Here is a 15,220-nt window from a genome sequence, read left to right on the forward strand (position 1 = left end):
GCCTCAAGATTGTCCCTTCTGTGTGTGCATGGGCATATATGTGAGTAGTTTGGTAACGAGCCTCTGGAGGACAAGAGGCCTGAAAGCCAGATTCTGGAGTGACGGAAGTTTAGGGGCCAAAATTATAGAGACTTGTGTCAGGGAGCAAGATACTGGAGAGACCGGAAGTCTGCAATCCAGCTACTGGACGGACTGGGACTCTGGATGGCAGACAGTGAAAAGACCAAGGTCCTGGCAGACCAAAACTGGGGAGACAAAAGGTCTGGTAGACAGAGAAACTCACGAAGAGGATTTTTCTGTTGGTGGAGATCCACGTTCATGCTGTCTGTGTTACATGGAGACCTGTAAAGATAGTGTCCTTCTGTCCGTATTGATCCATTTGTGGCTCTGTGTGTCTGTGTGTGTGTGCGTGTGTGTACACATGCACCAGTTGGGAATTCATGCTCAGGCTCACTGCTAGCAGGACATGAAGACGAGTACTGGGGCCAGTCCTGTTCAACATCTTCATTGATGATCTGGATGAGGGGATCGCGGGCACCCTCAGTAAGTTTGCAGATGACACCAAGCTGGGTGGAAGTGTCGACCTGCTGGAGGATAGGAAGGCCCTGCAGAGGGACCTGGACAGGCTTGAGGGTTGGGCCGGGGCCAACCGTATGAGGTTCAACAAGGCTGAGTGCCAGGTCCTGCACTTCGGTCACAACAATCCCATGCAACGCTACAGGCCAGGGGAGGAGTGGCTGGAGAGCTGCCTGGCGGAAAAGGACCTGGGGGTGCTGGTCGACAGCCGCCTGAACATGAGCCAGCAGTGTGCCCAGGTGGCCAAGAGGGCCAATGGCATCCTGGCCTGTATCAGGAATAGTGTGACCAGCAGGACCAGGGAAGTGATAGTGCCCCTGTACTCGGCATTGGTGAGGCCGCACCTCGAGTACTGTGTTCCATTTTGGGCCCCTCACTACAAGAAGGACATCGAGGTGCTGGAGCGTGTCCAGAGGAGGGCAACGAAGCTGGTGAAGCGTCTAGAGCACATGTCTTATGAGGAGAGGCTGAGGGAACCGGGGTTGTTTAGTCTGGAGAAGAGGAGGCTGAGGGGAGACCTTCTCGCTCTCTACAACTACCTGAAAGGAGGTTGTAGCGAGGTGGGGGTCGGTCTCTTCTCCCTAGTAACGAGTGATAGGACGAGAAGAAACGGCCTCAAGCTGCGCCAGGGGAGGTTTAGGTTAGACATTAGGAAAAACTTCTTCACCGAAAGGGTGGTCAAGCATTGGAACAGGCTACCCAGGGAAGTGGTTGAGTCTCCATCCCTGGAGGTATTTAAAGACCGGATAGACGTGGTGCTCGAGGACACGGTATAGTGATGGACTTGGCAGTGACAGGTTAACGGTTAGACTCGATGATCGTAAGGGTCTTTTCCAACCTTAACGATTCTATGATTCTGTGGCAGGGATTGCAACAGAAAGTCAGAAACAGGATGTTGTTTGATCCGTTTCTTCTTATTACTATTCTTTCCTGAAAAAACTCTTTTAATGCTTACTTTGATGTGATTATGCAGATTGCCTAAGCTAACAGAAGTTGATAAGAATATTGCCCTAAGTGAAAGAGCAAGAGTGGAATTCAGGTGTCCACATGAGAACCACTACATCTGAGTCAGTGCTCTACAACAAAACAGCAACAAAATAACAAGGCTAACATAAACATCACCAGTAATAGAAAAATCTCTTGCTTTCATCTGTCACGATGGCAAAATCATAGAAAGGCTGGCTGTTGAGGACCATAGGGAGCTGGCTGTCCAGATCTTATTGCAGTTAAATGAGAGTAAATTATCCCGGAGAGGATCCTTCTTTCGTAGCGTCTGGTGACTAATATCTAGTCAGTTCAGTTGTCTGTGATTAATGACGGAGTTGGGCACCTCTTGATAATGAGTCAGCCCGTCTCAAGACAGATGTGTCAAGCAGTTGGAAGAGAACACACCAAGCAAGGGTCTGCTTCTGGATGATTTAAGGAAAATCCTGGATTTAATCCAGGATATGGTCATGTTAGGTGGCATGTAAACCCCGTTCATGAACTTCTCAACTATTTCAATGGTGTTTTATAAAGGAATGTTTAAGAAGTCAGCCACCTGTGGTCAATATCCAGGCACTAGAATTTCTGTGACGTTATTTAATTTTTTTTCGCCAGCTGAACTAAATTATTTGACTTTCTCCCTTCCCTAGGAAATGGTCCATCAGTATAGTTTTAACATTACCTTATAACAATCTACCAATTCTTGTAAATTTTCCCACTTCAAAAAAAAAAAAAATAGTATGGTCCACATTCAAACTGTTTCAACGGGCAAAAATAGCGATAGAGGATGAGCAGCTCTTACTTTCCAACAACTTCAGGATCACAGTTCCGAGACACCTGAATCCAAAAGGCTAGATGCTTAGCTTATCTAGCTCTCACTAATGCCGTTGAAAATTTAACCAAAGATTTAGTAAGCAACTAGAATGAAGACGAGCATAGGAATTAGGGTTGTGATTCATCAGAATGTCCTATAAATGGCTTCTACTTGTATGCCTATTCCTGTACTAGTCATCTACGTTTCCCTTGTTATTACTGGACCTGCACCCTTGATGCAGCGTATGTCATCCTAAGGCAGGTGTCAGTAGGTCAGATGAACTGCCTGTTTCTTTGCATTGACTGAAAGGGCAACATCCAAGGCAAGCATCTAAAGCTTAGTCAGACAAATCCTATCTAGGGATTGGAATTTTTGTTTAACTTTTAACTGTCCCGTGTTCTGCTTTCTTTTTGCCTGGTCTGTTTAATCTCCGAGGCTCAGCTCTACACTTCTCCGCGTGGAGGAGAACACCACTCAGGTCCACATGTTCCTCTTGCTAGGATTCCCAGCCCTAATGGATTTGCATGTATTGTTCTCCATAATATTTCTGCTGACCTACATTGTAACTCTTTTGGAGAACGTGGTCATCATTGCCCTGATCAAGACAAACTGTGCGCGCTACAAACCCATGTATTTTTTTCCTTGGTCCCCTCTCCTTCATTGAGGGCTGGTGCCCCTCAATCACTATCCCTAAACTCTTGGCAAATTTCATTGCTGAAGACAGGAGTATTTCCTTTGTAGGACGCATGACCCAACTGTTTTTCTTCAGCTCCTTCATGTGCACTGAGCGTGTCCTTCTCTCTGCAATGGCGTACAATCGCTATGTGGCCATCTGTCAACCATTGTACTATCCGGTCACGATGACTTACCAAATGTGCACATAGTTGTCTCCTGGTTCAGCGGGTTCACTGTGTCTTTGATCAAGATTTCCTTCACCTCTCAGTTGAAGTTTTGTGGTCCCCATGTTGTCAACCGTTTTTTCTGTGCTATTAGCCCTGTGCTGAACCTCGCCTGCACTGATGTGCCACTGGCAGAGCTGGTGGACTTTGTGTTGGCCTTATTCGTACTGCTTGTTCCCCTCTTCATCACTATTGTCGCCTACCTAGTAATCATCATGACAATCCTGCACATCCCCAATACCCAGAGTAAGAAGAAAGCCTCCTCCACGTGTTCTTCCCACCTAACTGTGGTCACCATTTTCTTCTCAGCCACCCTCTTCATGCATGCCCGGCCCAAGAAGATCGACCCTTTTGACCTGAATCGGCTTGTGTCAGCTGTGTATACTATTGTCACGCCCATCCTAAACCCCTTCATTTACTGTCTGAGGAACCAGGAAGTGAAAAGAGCACTGAAAAAAGCTCTCCTCTGTGAAAAAAATTGGTATCTCTAAGGTCTCCAGATCCATCTGTTCTCTCCAAGTGCAAGGACAAGCTATGATAAACTGGAACTGATAAGCACACCGTGAGGATATCTGGCTAACGACTGTTCAGAATGGACGCAGACAGTGATCAGAGGAACAATGACAGGGTGGCGAATGCTGACAACCTGATCCATCCAAATCAGTCACCCCTAAAAGGTGAATGACTGAGCCGTTGTCACTGGTACAGAAACCTACTAAGGGGATTCAACAGATTAATCTCTATCAAGTGCTAGGCAAAATAAAAGGGTCTACTGCATAAAGTAGTATAGACTTTACTGTAGGAAGCCTGGGGTGGAGGGAAAATTTGGGCTTAAACAAAAGAATTTGAGATGTTGCAGGGTTTTTAGGGAAAAGGCCAAAGGAAGATAAAGAAAGATATCAAGCATGGGAAAATGAAGAGAAAAGGAGATAAAAGGGACTGGTCATGCATAAGCAGGCTGTTGGTCAGTACACTTGTCTGGCCAACCACCGCACCTGGTTACCACAATCTGTCCCACCTTTTTATTAAACTATTTTCCTTTCTGTGTCCTGCCTCAAGATTGTCCCTTCTGTGTGTGCATGGGCATATATGTGAGTAGTTTGGTAACGAGCCTCTGGAGGACAAGAGGCCTGAAAGCCAGATTCTGGAGTGACGGAAGTTTAGGGGCCAAAATTATAGAGACTTGTGTCAGGGAGCAAGATACTGGAGAGACCGGAAGTCTGCAATCCAGCTACTGGACGGACTGGGACTCTGGATGGCAGACAGTGAAAAGACCAAGGTCCTGGCAGACCAAAACTGGGGAGACAAAAGGTCTGGTAGACAGAGAAACTCACGAAGAGGATTTTTCTGTTGGTGGAGATCCACGTTCATGCTGTCTGTGTTACATGGAGACCTGTAAAGATAGTGTCCTTCTGTCCGTATTGATCCATTTGTGGCTCTGTGTGTCTGTGTGTGTGTGCGTGTGTGTACACATGCACCAGTTGGGAATTCATGCTCAGGCTCACTGCTAGCAGGACATGAAGACGAGTACTGGGGCCAGTCCTGTTCAACATCTTCATTGATGATCTGGATGAGGGGATCGCGGGCACCCTCAGTAAGTTTGCAGATGACACCAAGCTGGGTGGAAGTGTCGACCTGCTGGAGGATAGGAAGGCCCTGCAGAGGGACCTGGACAGGCTTGAGGGTTGGGCCGGGGCCAACCGTATGAGGTTCAACAAGGCTGAGTGCCAGGTCCTGCACTTCGGTCACAACAATCCCATGCAACGCTACAGGCCAGGGGAGGAGTGGCTGGAGAGCTGCCTGGCGGAAAAGGACCTGGGGGTGCTGGTCGACAGCCGCCTGAACATGAGCCAGCAGTGTGCCCAGGTGGCCAAGAGGGCCAATGGCATCCTGGCCTGTATCAGGAATAGTGTGACCAGCAGGACCAGGGAAGTGATAGTGCCCCTGTACTCGGCATTGGTGAGGCCGCACCTCGAGTACTGTGTTCCGTTTTGGGCCCCTCACTACAAGAAGGACATCGAGGTGCTGGAGCGTGTCCAGAGGAGGGCAACGAAGCTGGTGAAGCGTCTAGAGCACATGTCTTATGAGGAGAGGCTGAGGGAACCGGGGTTGTTTAGTCTGGAGAAGAGGAGGCTGAGGGGAGACCTTCTCGCTCTCTACAACTACCTGAAAGGAGGTTGCAGAGAGGTGGGGGTCGGTCTCTTCTCCCTAGTAACGAGTGATAGGACGAGAAGAAATGGCCTCAAGCTGCGCCAGGGGAGGTTTAGGTTAGACATTAGGAAAAACTTCTTCACCGAAAGGGTGGTCAAGCATTGGAACAGGCTACCCAGGGAAGTGGTTGAGTCTCCATCCCTGGAGGTATTTAAAGACCGGATAGACGTGGTGCTCGAGGACACGGTATAGTGATGGACTTGGCAGTGACAGGTTAACGGTTAGACTCGATGATCGTAAGGGTCTTTTCCAACCTTAACGATTCTATGATTCTGTGGCAGGGATTGCAACAGAAAGTCAGAAACAGGATGTTGTTTGATCCGTTTCTTCTTATTACTATTCTTTCCTGAAAAAACTCTTTTAATGCTTACTTTGATGTGATTATGCAGATTGCCTAAGCTAACAGAAGTTGATAAGAATATTGCCCTAAGTGAAAGAGCAAGAGTGGAATTCAGGTGTCCACATGAGAACCACTACATCTGAGTCAGTGCTCTACAACAAAACAGCAACAAAATAACAAGGCTAACATAAACATCACCAGTAATAGAAAAATCTCTTGCTTTCATCTGTCACGATGGCAAAATCATAGAAAGGCTGGCTGTTGAGGACCATAGGGAGCTGGCTGTCCAGATCTTATTGCAGTTAAATGAGAGTAAATTATCCCGGAGAGGATCCTTCTTTCGTAGCGTCTGGTGACTAATATCTAGTCAGTTCAGTTGTCTGTGATTAATGACGGAGTTGGGCACCTCTTGATAATGAGTCAGCCCGTCTCAAGACAGATGTGTCAAGCAGTTGGAAGAGAACACACCAAGCAAGGGTCTGCTTCTGGATGATTTAAGGAAAATCCTGGATTTAATCCAGGATATGGTCATGTTAGGTGGCATGTAAACCCCGTTCATGAACTTCTCAACTATTTCAATGGTGTTTTATAAAGGAATGTTTAAGAAGTCAGCCACCTGTGGTCAATATCCAGGCACTAGAATTTCTGTGACGTTATTTAATTTTTTCTTCGCAAGCTGAAATAAATTATTTGACTTTCTCCTTTCCCTAGGAAATGGTCCATCAGTATAGTTTTAACATTACCTTATAACAATCTACCAATTCTTGTAAATTTTCCCACTTCAAAAAAAAAAAATAGTATGGTCCACATTCAAACTGTTTCAACGGGCAAAAATAGCGATAGAGGATGAGCAGCTCTTACTTTCCAACAACTTCAGGATCACAGTTCCGAGACACCTGAATCCAAAAGGCTAGATGCTTAGCTTATCTAGCTCTCACTAATGCCGTTGAAAATTTAACCAAAGATTTAGTAAGCAACTAGAATGAAGACGAGCATAGGAATTAGGGTTGTGATTCATCAGAATGTCCTATAAATGGCTTCTACTTGTATGCCTATTCCTGTACTAGTCATCTACGTTTCCCTTGTTATTACTGGACCTGCACCCTTGATGCAGCGTATGTCATCCTAAGGCAGGTGTCAGTAGGTCAGATGAACTGCCTGTTTCTTTGCATTGACTGAAAGGGCAACATCCAAGGCAAGCATCTAAAGCTTAGTCAGACAAATCCTATCTAGGGATTGGAATTTTTGTTTAACTTTTAACTGTCCCGTGTTCTGCTTTCTTTTTGCCTGGTCTGTTTAATCTCCGAGGCTCAGCTCTACACTTCTCCGCGTGGAGGAGAACACCACTCAGGTCCACATGTTCCTCTTGCTAGGATTCCCAGCCCTAATGGATTTGCATGTATTGTTCTCCATAATATTTCTGCTGACCTACATTGTAACTCTTTTGGAGAACGTGGTCATCATTGCCCTGATCAAGACAAACTGTGCGCGCTACAAACCCATGTATTTTTTTCCTTGGTCCCCTCTCCTTCATTGAGGGCTGGTGCCCCTCAATCACTATCCCTAAACTCTTGGCAAATTTCATTGCTGAAGACAGGAGTATTTCCTTTGTAGGACGCATGACCCAACTGTTTTTCTTCAGCTCCTTCATGTGCACTGAGCGTGTCCTTCTCTCTGCAATGGCGTACAATCGCTATGTGGCCATCTGTCAACCATTGTACTATCCGGTCACGATGACTTACCAAATGTGCACATAGTTGTCTCCTGGTTCAGCGGGTTCACTGTGTCTTTGATCAAGATTTCCTTCACCTCTCAGTTGAAGTTTTGTGGTCCCCATGTTGTCAACCGTTTTTTCTGTGCTATTAGCCCTGTGCTGAACCTCGCCTGCACTGATGTGCCACTGGCAGAGCTGGTGGACTTTGTGTTGGCCTTATTCGTACTGCTTGTTCCCCTCTTCATCACTATTGTCGCCTACCTAGTAATCATCATGACAATCCTGCACATCCCCAATACCCAGAGTAAGAAGAAAGCCTCCTCCACGTGTTCTTCCCACCTAACTGTGGTCACCATTTTCTTCTCAGCCACCCTCTTCATGCATGCCCGGCCCAAGAAGATCGACCCTTTTGACCTGAATCGGCTTGTGTCAGCTGTGTATACTATTGTCACGCCCATCCTAAACCCCTTCATTTACTGTCTGAGGAACCAGGAAGTGAAAAGAGCACTGAAAAAAGCTCTCCTCTGTGAAAAAAATTGGTATCTCTAAGGTCTCCAGATCCATCTGTTCTCTCCAAGTGCAAGGACAAGCTATGATAAACTGGAACTGATAAGCACACCGTGAGGATATCTGGCTAACGACTGTTCAGAATGGACGCAGACAGTGATCAGAGGAACAATGACAGGGTGGCGAATGCTGACAACCTGATCCATCCAAATCAGTCACCCCTAAAAGGTGAATGACTGAGCCGTTGTCACTGGTACAGAAACCTACTAAGGGGATTCAACAGATTAATCTCTATCAAGTGCTAGGCAAAATAAAAGGGTCTACTGCATAAAGTAGTATAGACTTTACTGTAGGAAGCCTGGGGTGGAGGGAAAATTTGGGCTTAAACAAAAGAATTTGAGATGTTGCAGGGTTTTTAGGGAAAAGGCCAAAGGAAGATAAAGAAAGATATCAAGCATGGGAAAATGAAGAGAAAAGGAGATAAAAGGGACTGGTCATGCATAAGCAGGCTGTTGGTCAGTACACTTGTCTGGCCAACCACCGCACCTGGTTACCACAATCTGTCCCACCTTTTTATTAAACTATTTTCCTTTCTGTGTCCTGCCTCAAGATTGTCCCTTCTGTGTGTGCATGGGCATATATGTGAGTAGTTTGGTAACGAGCCTCTGGAGGACAAGAGGCCTGAAAGCCAGATTCTGGAGTGACGGAAGTTTAGGGGCCAAAATTATAGAGACTTGTGTCAGGGAGCAAGATACTGGAGAGACCGGAAGTCTGCAATCCAGCTACTGGACGGACTGGGACTCTGGATGGCAGACAGTGAAAAGACCAAGGTCCTGGCAGACCAAAACTGGGGAGACAAAAGGTCTGGTAGACAGAGAAACTCACGAAGAGGATTTTTCTGTTGGTGGAGATCCACGTTCATGCTGTCTGTGTTACATGGAGACCTGTAAAGATAGTGTCCTTCTGTCCGTATTGATCCATTTGTGGCTCTGTGTGTCTGTGTGTGTGTGCGTGTGTGTACACATGCACCAGTTGGGAATTCATGCTCAGGCTCACTGCTAGCAGGACATGAAGACGAGTACTGGGGCCAGTCCTGTTCAACATCTTCATTGATGATCTGGATGAGGGGATCGCGGGCACCCTCAGTAAGTTTGCAGATGACACCAAGCTGGGTGGAAGTGTCGACCTGCTGGAGGATAGGAAGGCCCTGCAGAGGGACCTGGACAGGCTTGAGGGTTGGGCCGGGGCCAACCGTATGAGGTTCAACAAGGCTGAGTGCCAGGTCCTGCACTTCGGTCACAACAATCCCATGCAACGCTACAGGCCAGGGGAGGAGTGGCTGGAGAGCTGCCTGGCGGAAAAGGACCTGGGGGTGCTGGTCGACAGCCGCCTGAACATGAGCCAGCAGTGTGCCCAGGTGGCCAAGAGGGCCAATGGCATCCTGGCCTGTATCAGGAATAGTGTGACCAGCAGGACCAGGGAAGTGATAGTGCCCCTGTACTCGGCATTGGTGAGGCCGCACCTCGAGTACTGTGTTCCATTTTGGGCCCCTCACTACAAGAAGGACATCGAGGTGCTGGAGCGTGTCCAGAGGAGGGCAACGAAGCTGGTGAAGCGTCTAGAGCACATGTCTTATGAGGAGAGGCTGAGGGAACCGGGGTTGTTTAGTCTGGAGAAGAGGAGGCTGAGGGGAGACCTTCTCGCTCTCTACAACTACCTGAAAGGAGGTTGCAGAGAGGTGGGGATGGGTCTCTTCTCCCTAGTAACGAGTGATAGGACGAGAAGAAATGGCCTCAAGCTGCGCCAGGGGAGGCTGAGATCGGATATTAGGAAAAACTTCTTTGCCAAAAGGGTGGTCAAGCATTGGAACAGTCTGCCCAGGGAAGTGGTTGAGTCCCCATCCCTGGACGTATTTCAAAGATGTGTAGATGTGGTGCTTAGGGACAGGGTTTAGTGGTGGATTTAGCAGTGTTAGGTTAACGGTTGGACTTGATGATCTTAAAGCTCTTTTTCTACCTAAGTAATTCTATGATTCTATGAACATGACTTGTCTATTCCAGAGGCAGCTAGTTGTAAAGAACTTTGCCAAAGTGCGTCTTGCATATCCACCAAAAACTTTGGTATTTAATTTAGACAGCTGTGTAGTGTATCTCTAAAGCCAATGAGCAGCCACAACAAAATAGGAAAGTACTTTGGAGAATTCATTACACTGAATTCCAGATGTAGGCTTCAAATCAGTATGAAAATCAGGGCTTTAAGATATGTTTCCACCTGTGACTCTGTCTGCAGTTGCTTGTCAACTCTTTCAAGCTACCTGAAAGTTACAATGGGATCAGTCTTCCGTGAGACTTCTGTTGCTTACCAAGGGGATGAGAGGCAAAGTCTAGTTTACTAATTCAGAAAAGTTTATTTAATTCACTTGGGCTATCTATGGCATAGGTGTTCGTATCCGGCCCTCAACCCCCATTTTTTTGGACTAGATAAAGTCAGTACAATGAGCACAACCTGGAATAAGATTCATCTCCTCCTAGAGAAGACATGATTTGATCATCTAATTTCACCCTAAAAGTACTTTTTTCTGACAGTTGCATATTAAGAGATATTAACTTAGATGTAAACATCTACACAGCGAATATTTAAAGTTTTTTGATATCAGTGCCACTGCTAATTTTAATCTAGCTAAAAACAGCCCAAATAACCCTTTTTTAGTCTAAACCAAGCATACAATTTATGCCTTGACCCATCTCATTGTAATACGGGGAGAAGAGAAATTCCTTAGAAATGCCTCTCCATTCACTATAAAAGACGATGGGTACTTTAGATAATGATATCCAAGCAGTGATTCTGGTGCCCAAGGGGAGTCATCTTGTGCCATTCAGAGTGCCCTAGGGCATCACTGACATCAGTACAGGGTTGATAAACATGACACAGATCCTAGAAGACATCTGCAGGATCCCTTAATGTATCTGAACTAGCACCACACACCTGTGTTTAGGCAGTTATTTCTGCCTTTTTGTAGAGATGCCTACACTCTAGATGGTAAGAATTTCATAAGGGGTAGCTAAAACTTAAGGGTTGAAGTGTAAGCTGCTCATGAATATTGGCTTGTATTCTCAGCTACAAATACTGGATATGCAAGCTCTGAGCTAGTCATCTTGTCTGCCTTTACAGTCAGTGGATATAAAGAGTAGCTCTGACCTGTATGGTGTATGGAGCAGCAGAACAGACCAGAGAAGCCTGTTTCTCACCAATGGTCATAAAGGGAGCCCAGGGAACCAGCATAGCTCAGAGGCTGAACTTTTAGATGTAAGGCTAGGCCTTGTGAACCCTGGTTTCAGTCACCTTTCTGTTGACACGGGAAAACAATGCAGTGGATTGAATATTTCACACCACTTAAGTATATAATGGGATATGTTAGGAAGGAGGAAGAACTGTTATAGTGTAAAATGTGAAATGAAGGAGGGCAGTGAGGACTGGGAAAGGTGTGACTGTAGTACACAATGGCAACATAGGGTACCAGCATCTAAGGAGGGCAGAATGGGCACCTTTTCTGTAGAAAACAACAGCATACTAAACTTAGATTATTAGGATTATTAGGTAGCACAGTAAGTGGTGAGGAATATTAGTGCAGTGGGCTAAGGGGCCAAACTAGCACCCAGCTGCTCCCTCACTTCCCCACCCTCAGTGAGAGGGGAAGGGGAGAAAAATAGGATGAGAAAACAGATGAGAAAAGTCATGGGTGGAGATAAATACAGGGAGATGGCTTATCAATTAACAGTGTGGGCAAAACAGGCTCAGGCTGGGGAAAATTAATTAATTATTGCCAAAGAAAATAGATTCAGGTAGTGAGAAACAAAGATAACCGTTAAACACCACATTTCATCCCTACTTTCTCAGGCTCAACTTCACTTCTTCACTGCAGGCTCCTCTACTCCTGGCCTCAAGCAGTGCTAGGGAGCTGGCAGGCTAGGGTCAGTACATAACAACTTCGCTCTGCTGCTCGTTCCCTCTCATTTTTCCTCTTCTCTGGCTTGGGTCCTCCATGGGCTGCAGTTCCTTCAGGAATATTCATCTGCTTTGATGTGGGTCCTCCATGTGTTGCAGGGAATATCTGCTTGGGTATCATGGAGCACCTTCTCCTTCCACCTCTGATCTTGGTGTTCCCTCTGTTCTCTCTCATTCTTTTGTTCATGCCTTTTCTCTCTGTCTGGCATTTTCTGCTCTTTCTGGAACATGTTTTCACAAAGGCACACTCAGTTGTGTCCTGCGGTGGATCCACAGCGCAGCCCCGGCCTCTCCTCAGAGGAGACCCTGCAACCAAAACCTGGACATGTATTCCCAATACTGTTAGAAATAACGATGATCTGCAGGCAATATAGGAGGGAATTTAGTTTAAATTAATATTTCTCATACTAATTTTACCGTACCTAAGGAGATCACAAGTCAGCTTTCTAAGTTTATGACTCATACCTAGGATCTTTCTGCAGCCCTTGGAAAGAAATAAGCACCTCCAAAGAGTGACTTACCCATCCTTTGCTCAGGAGCTTGCAGGGCTCATTGACAGGGCTTTAAACTAGATTTGAAGGGGGAGGGGGGGTTTGATATAAGGTTTGCCTGTGACAAGGGGTGGGATGGCATGCCATGGTTAGAAGGTAGTGGGGGATGAGATGCTAGCGGGGGCCCTTAGCCTGTTGATCTGAGGTGTGCTGGAGACACTGCAGCACAGTCGAATTCTTACGGGGATGAGTGTGGCGCTCTTGAGGTAATAGGAGCCAAGACGGAAATATCAGAGAAATTCCTCAAGGGAACAAAGGGGCGTTCCTTGTTGAAGAATTTTCACCAGAAATTGGATATCTCTGGATTTGCTTTATTAACAACTCAGAGTTGGGCCATCACCTCAGTGAGTGGCAACTAAGTGTTACAGTTGTCACCTTATATATATTTCTATAACAATTACATGATTATCAAAGTCCACCTAAGGTTTCCACTGCGTTCTCAATTCTTAATTCTTCTGGGCAGCAGAAATTTCTTGATTTTCCATCAGTAAACCAGTTCTTTGCGTTCCGTTTCAGTACTTGTTCATTGACCACGTAGACCACTTCAACCACTGGTCCAATGCAAGTTCATAAAAGTCATTTATTTCCCTTCTATGTCTAGTTTCACAATTTTCTATTTAAAACAGTCTTTAAATTCTAAGAATCTGACCTCTTAACTTATATTATAAATGCTCACCTTAATCTTATTCTTATCTAATGTCTACATCAGTTAAAATGTCTTAATCAGGTGTTCAACTATTCATCTTTTCTTACTACATCTATCTTTATCTACTGATTAACTCAGCTGGTGATTAATCCAGTCATGGGATAGGGCTATACAGGGACAAAATGAGCAGTATAGCATGGGCTTAGATTAATATAAAACACCTGCAGTTATACAATTCATGTAATTTATCTTTTCTAAATTACCCTGTGCAATAATATTAAAGGCCTCAATTAACTATTTGCTAACATTCCTCTAAGAAGGTGACACAGACGACAGCCCAGCTGAAGAGCCTCTCTACCAATGCATGCAGCATGGGCAACAAACAGGAGGAGCTGGAAGCTACCATGCTGCTAGAAAGTTATGACCTAGTTGCCATCACTGAAACTTGGTGGGATGAATCCCATGACTGGAGTTCAGCTACCAAAGGCTACAGGCTGCTCAGAAGGGACAGGCGAGGTGGGAGGGGTGGAGGCGTTGCCCTCTATGTCAAGAAATGGCTAGAGTGTGAAGAAGTGTCCCTGAAGAATAGCCGTGAGCAGGTTGAAAGTTTATGGGTAAGAATTAGAGATCGAGGCAACACAGGGAACCTTGCGGTTGGGGTCTACCACAGGCCACCTGATCAAGGGGAGCCTATTGATGAAGACCTTTTTCTTCAGCTACAGGAAGCTTTGCGCTCACAAGCTCTTGTCCTGATGGGGGATTTCAACCACCCTGACATCTGCTGGGAAAGTAACATGGCAGGTGGCAAGCAATCTAGGGGACTCCTAGAGTGCATGGAGGACAACTTCCTAAGCCAGGTAATAGATAGCCCTACCAGAGGGGGGTTGCAGTACTGGACGTGGTGGTCACCAATGTAACTGAGCTCATTGATAACATCAGGATTGGAGGCAACCTTGGCTACAGTGATCATGCACTGGTAGAGTTCACAGTCTAGAGAGATAAGAGTTGGGTGAAGAGTATAGTCAGGACTGTGAATTTTAGGAAAGCAAACTTCCAGCTTTTCAAGGAGTTAATCAACAGGACCCCCTGGGAAATGGCCCTCAGGAAGAAGGGAGCAGAACAGAGATGGCAGGTCTTCAAGGATGCTTTCCATAGGGCACAAGAGCTCTCAATCCCTAGGTGCAGGAAATCGGGCAAGAAAGGGAAGAGGCTGGCATGGCTGAGCCATGACCTGTGGGTCAAACTAAAGGGCAAGAAGAGAATGCACAGGCAGTGGAAGAAGGGACTGGTATCTTGGGAAGAGTACAGGGACACTGCCCAGTTGTGTAAGGATGGGATCAGGAAGGCTAAACCTCGGCTGGACCTGAACCTGACGAGGGATGCAAAGAATAATAAGAAGGGCTTCTACAGACATGTTAACCAGAAAAGGAAGGTTAAAGAAAGCGTACCCCCTCTGATAAGCAAAAGTGGTGAGCTGGTAACAATGGATGAGGAGAAGGCCGAGGTACTCAACAACTTTTTTGCCCCAGTCTTCACTGGCAACTTCTCTTCCCACACCTCTTGAGTGGATGCACCACAAGGCAGGGACTGGGGGAGCAAAGTCCCTCCCAGTGTAAGGGAAGATCAGGTTCACAACCACCTGAGGAGCCTGAACGTACATAAGTCCATGAGTCCCGATAAGATGCATCCCAGAGTCCTGAGGGAATTAGCCAATGTAGTTGCTAAGACACTCTCTGTGATATTTGAAAAGTCATGGCAGTCAGGTGAAGTCCTGGGGACTGGAAAAAGGGAAATATTGCAGCCATTTTTAAAAAGGGTAAAAAGGAGGAGCCTGGGAGCCACCGACCTGTCAGCCTCACTTATGCCTGGGAAGATCATGAAACAGATCCTCCTAGAAGCTATGGTAAGGCACATGGAGGACAGGGAGGTGATTTGGGACAGCCAGCATGGTTTCACCAAGGGCAAGTCCTGCC

General features: G+C 46.3%; 2 pseudogenes; both read left to right on the top strand.

The window, feature by feature from the left end:
• The first annotated feature begins 204 nt into the window (after window positions 1-204).
• On the top strand, window positions 205-3,825 carry LOC148051248 (olfactory receptor 6B1-like; annotated as a pseudogene).
• A 703-nt stretch (window positions 3,826-4,528) lies between these two features.
• LOC148051249 (olfactory receptor 6B1-like) lies at window positions 4,529-8,148 on the top strand (annotated as a pseudogene).
• The last annotated feature ends 7,072 nt before the right edge of the window (window positions 8,149-15,220 follow it).

The sequence above is a fragment of the Nipponia nippon genome, unplaced genomic scaffold (assembly GCF_047370975.1).
Source record: "Nipponia nippon isolate SJK-2023a ecotype South Korea unplaced genomic scaffold, ASM4737097v1 scaffold_62, whole genome shotgun sequence".
In the NCBI taxonomy this organism is placed as follows: domain Eukaryota; kingdom Metazoa; phylum Chordata; class Aves; order Pelecaniformes; family Threskiornithidae; genus Nipponia; species Nipponia nippon.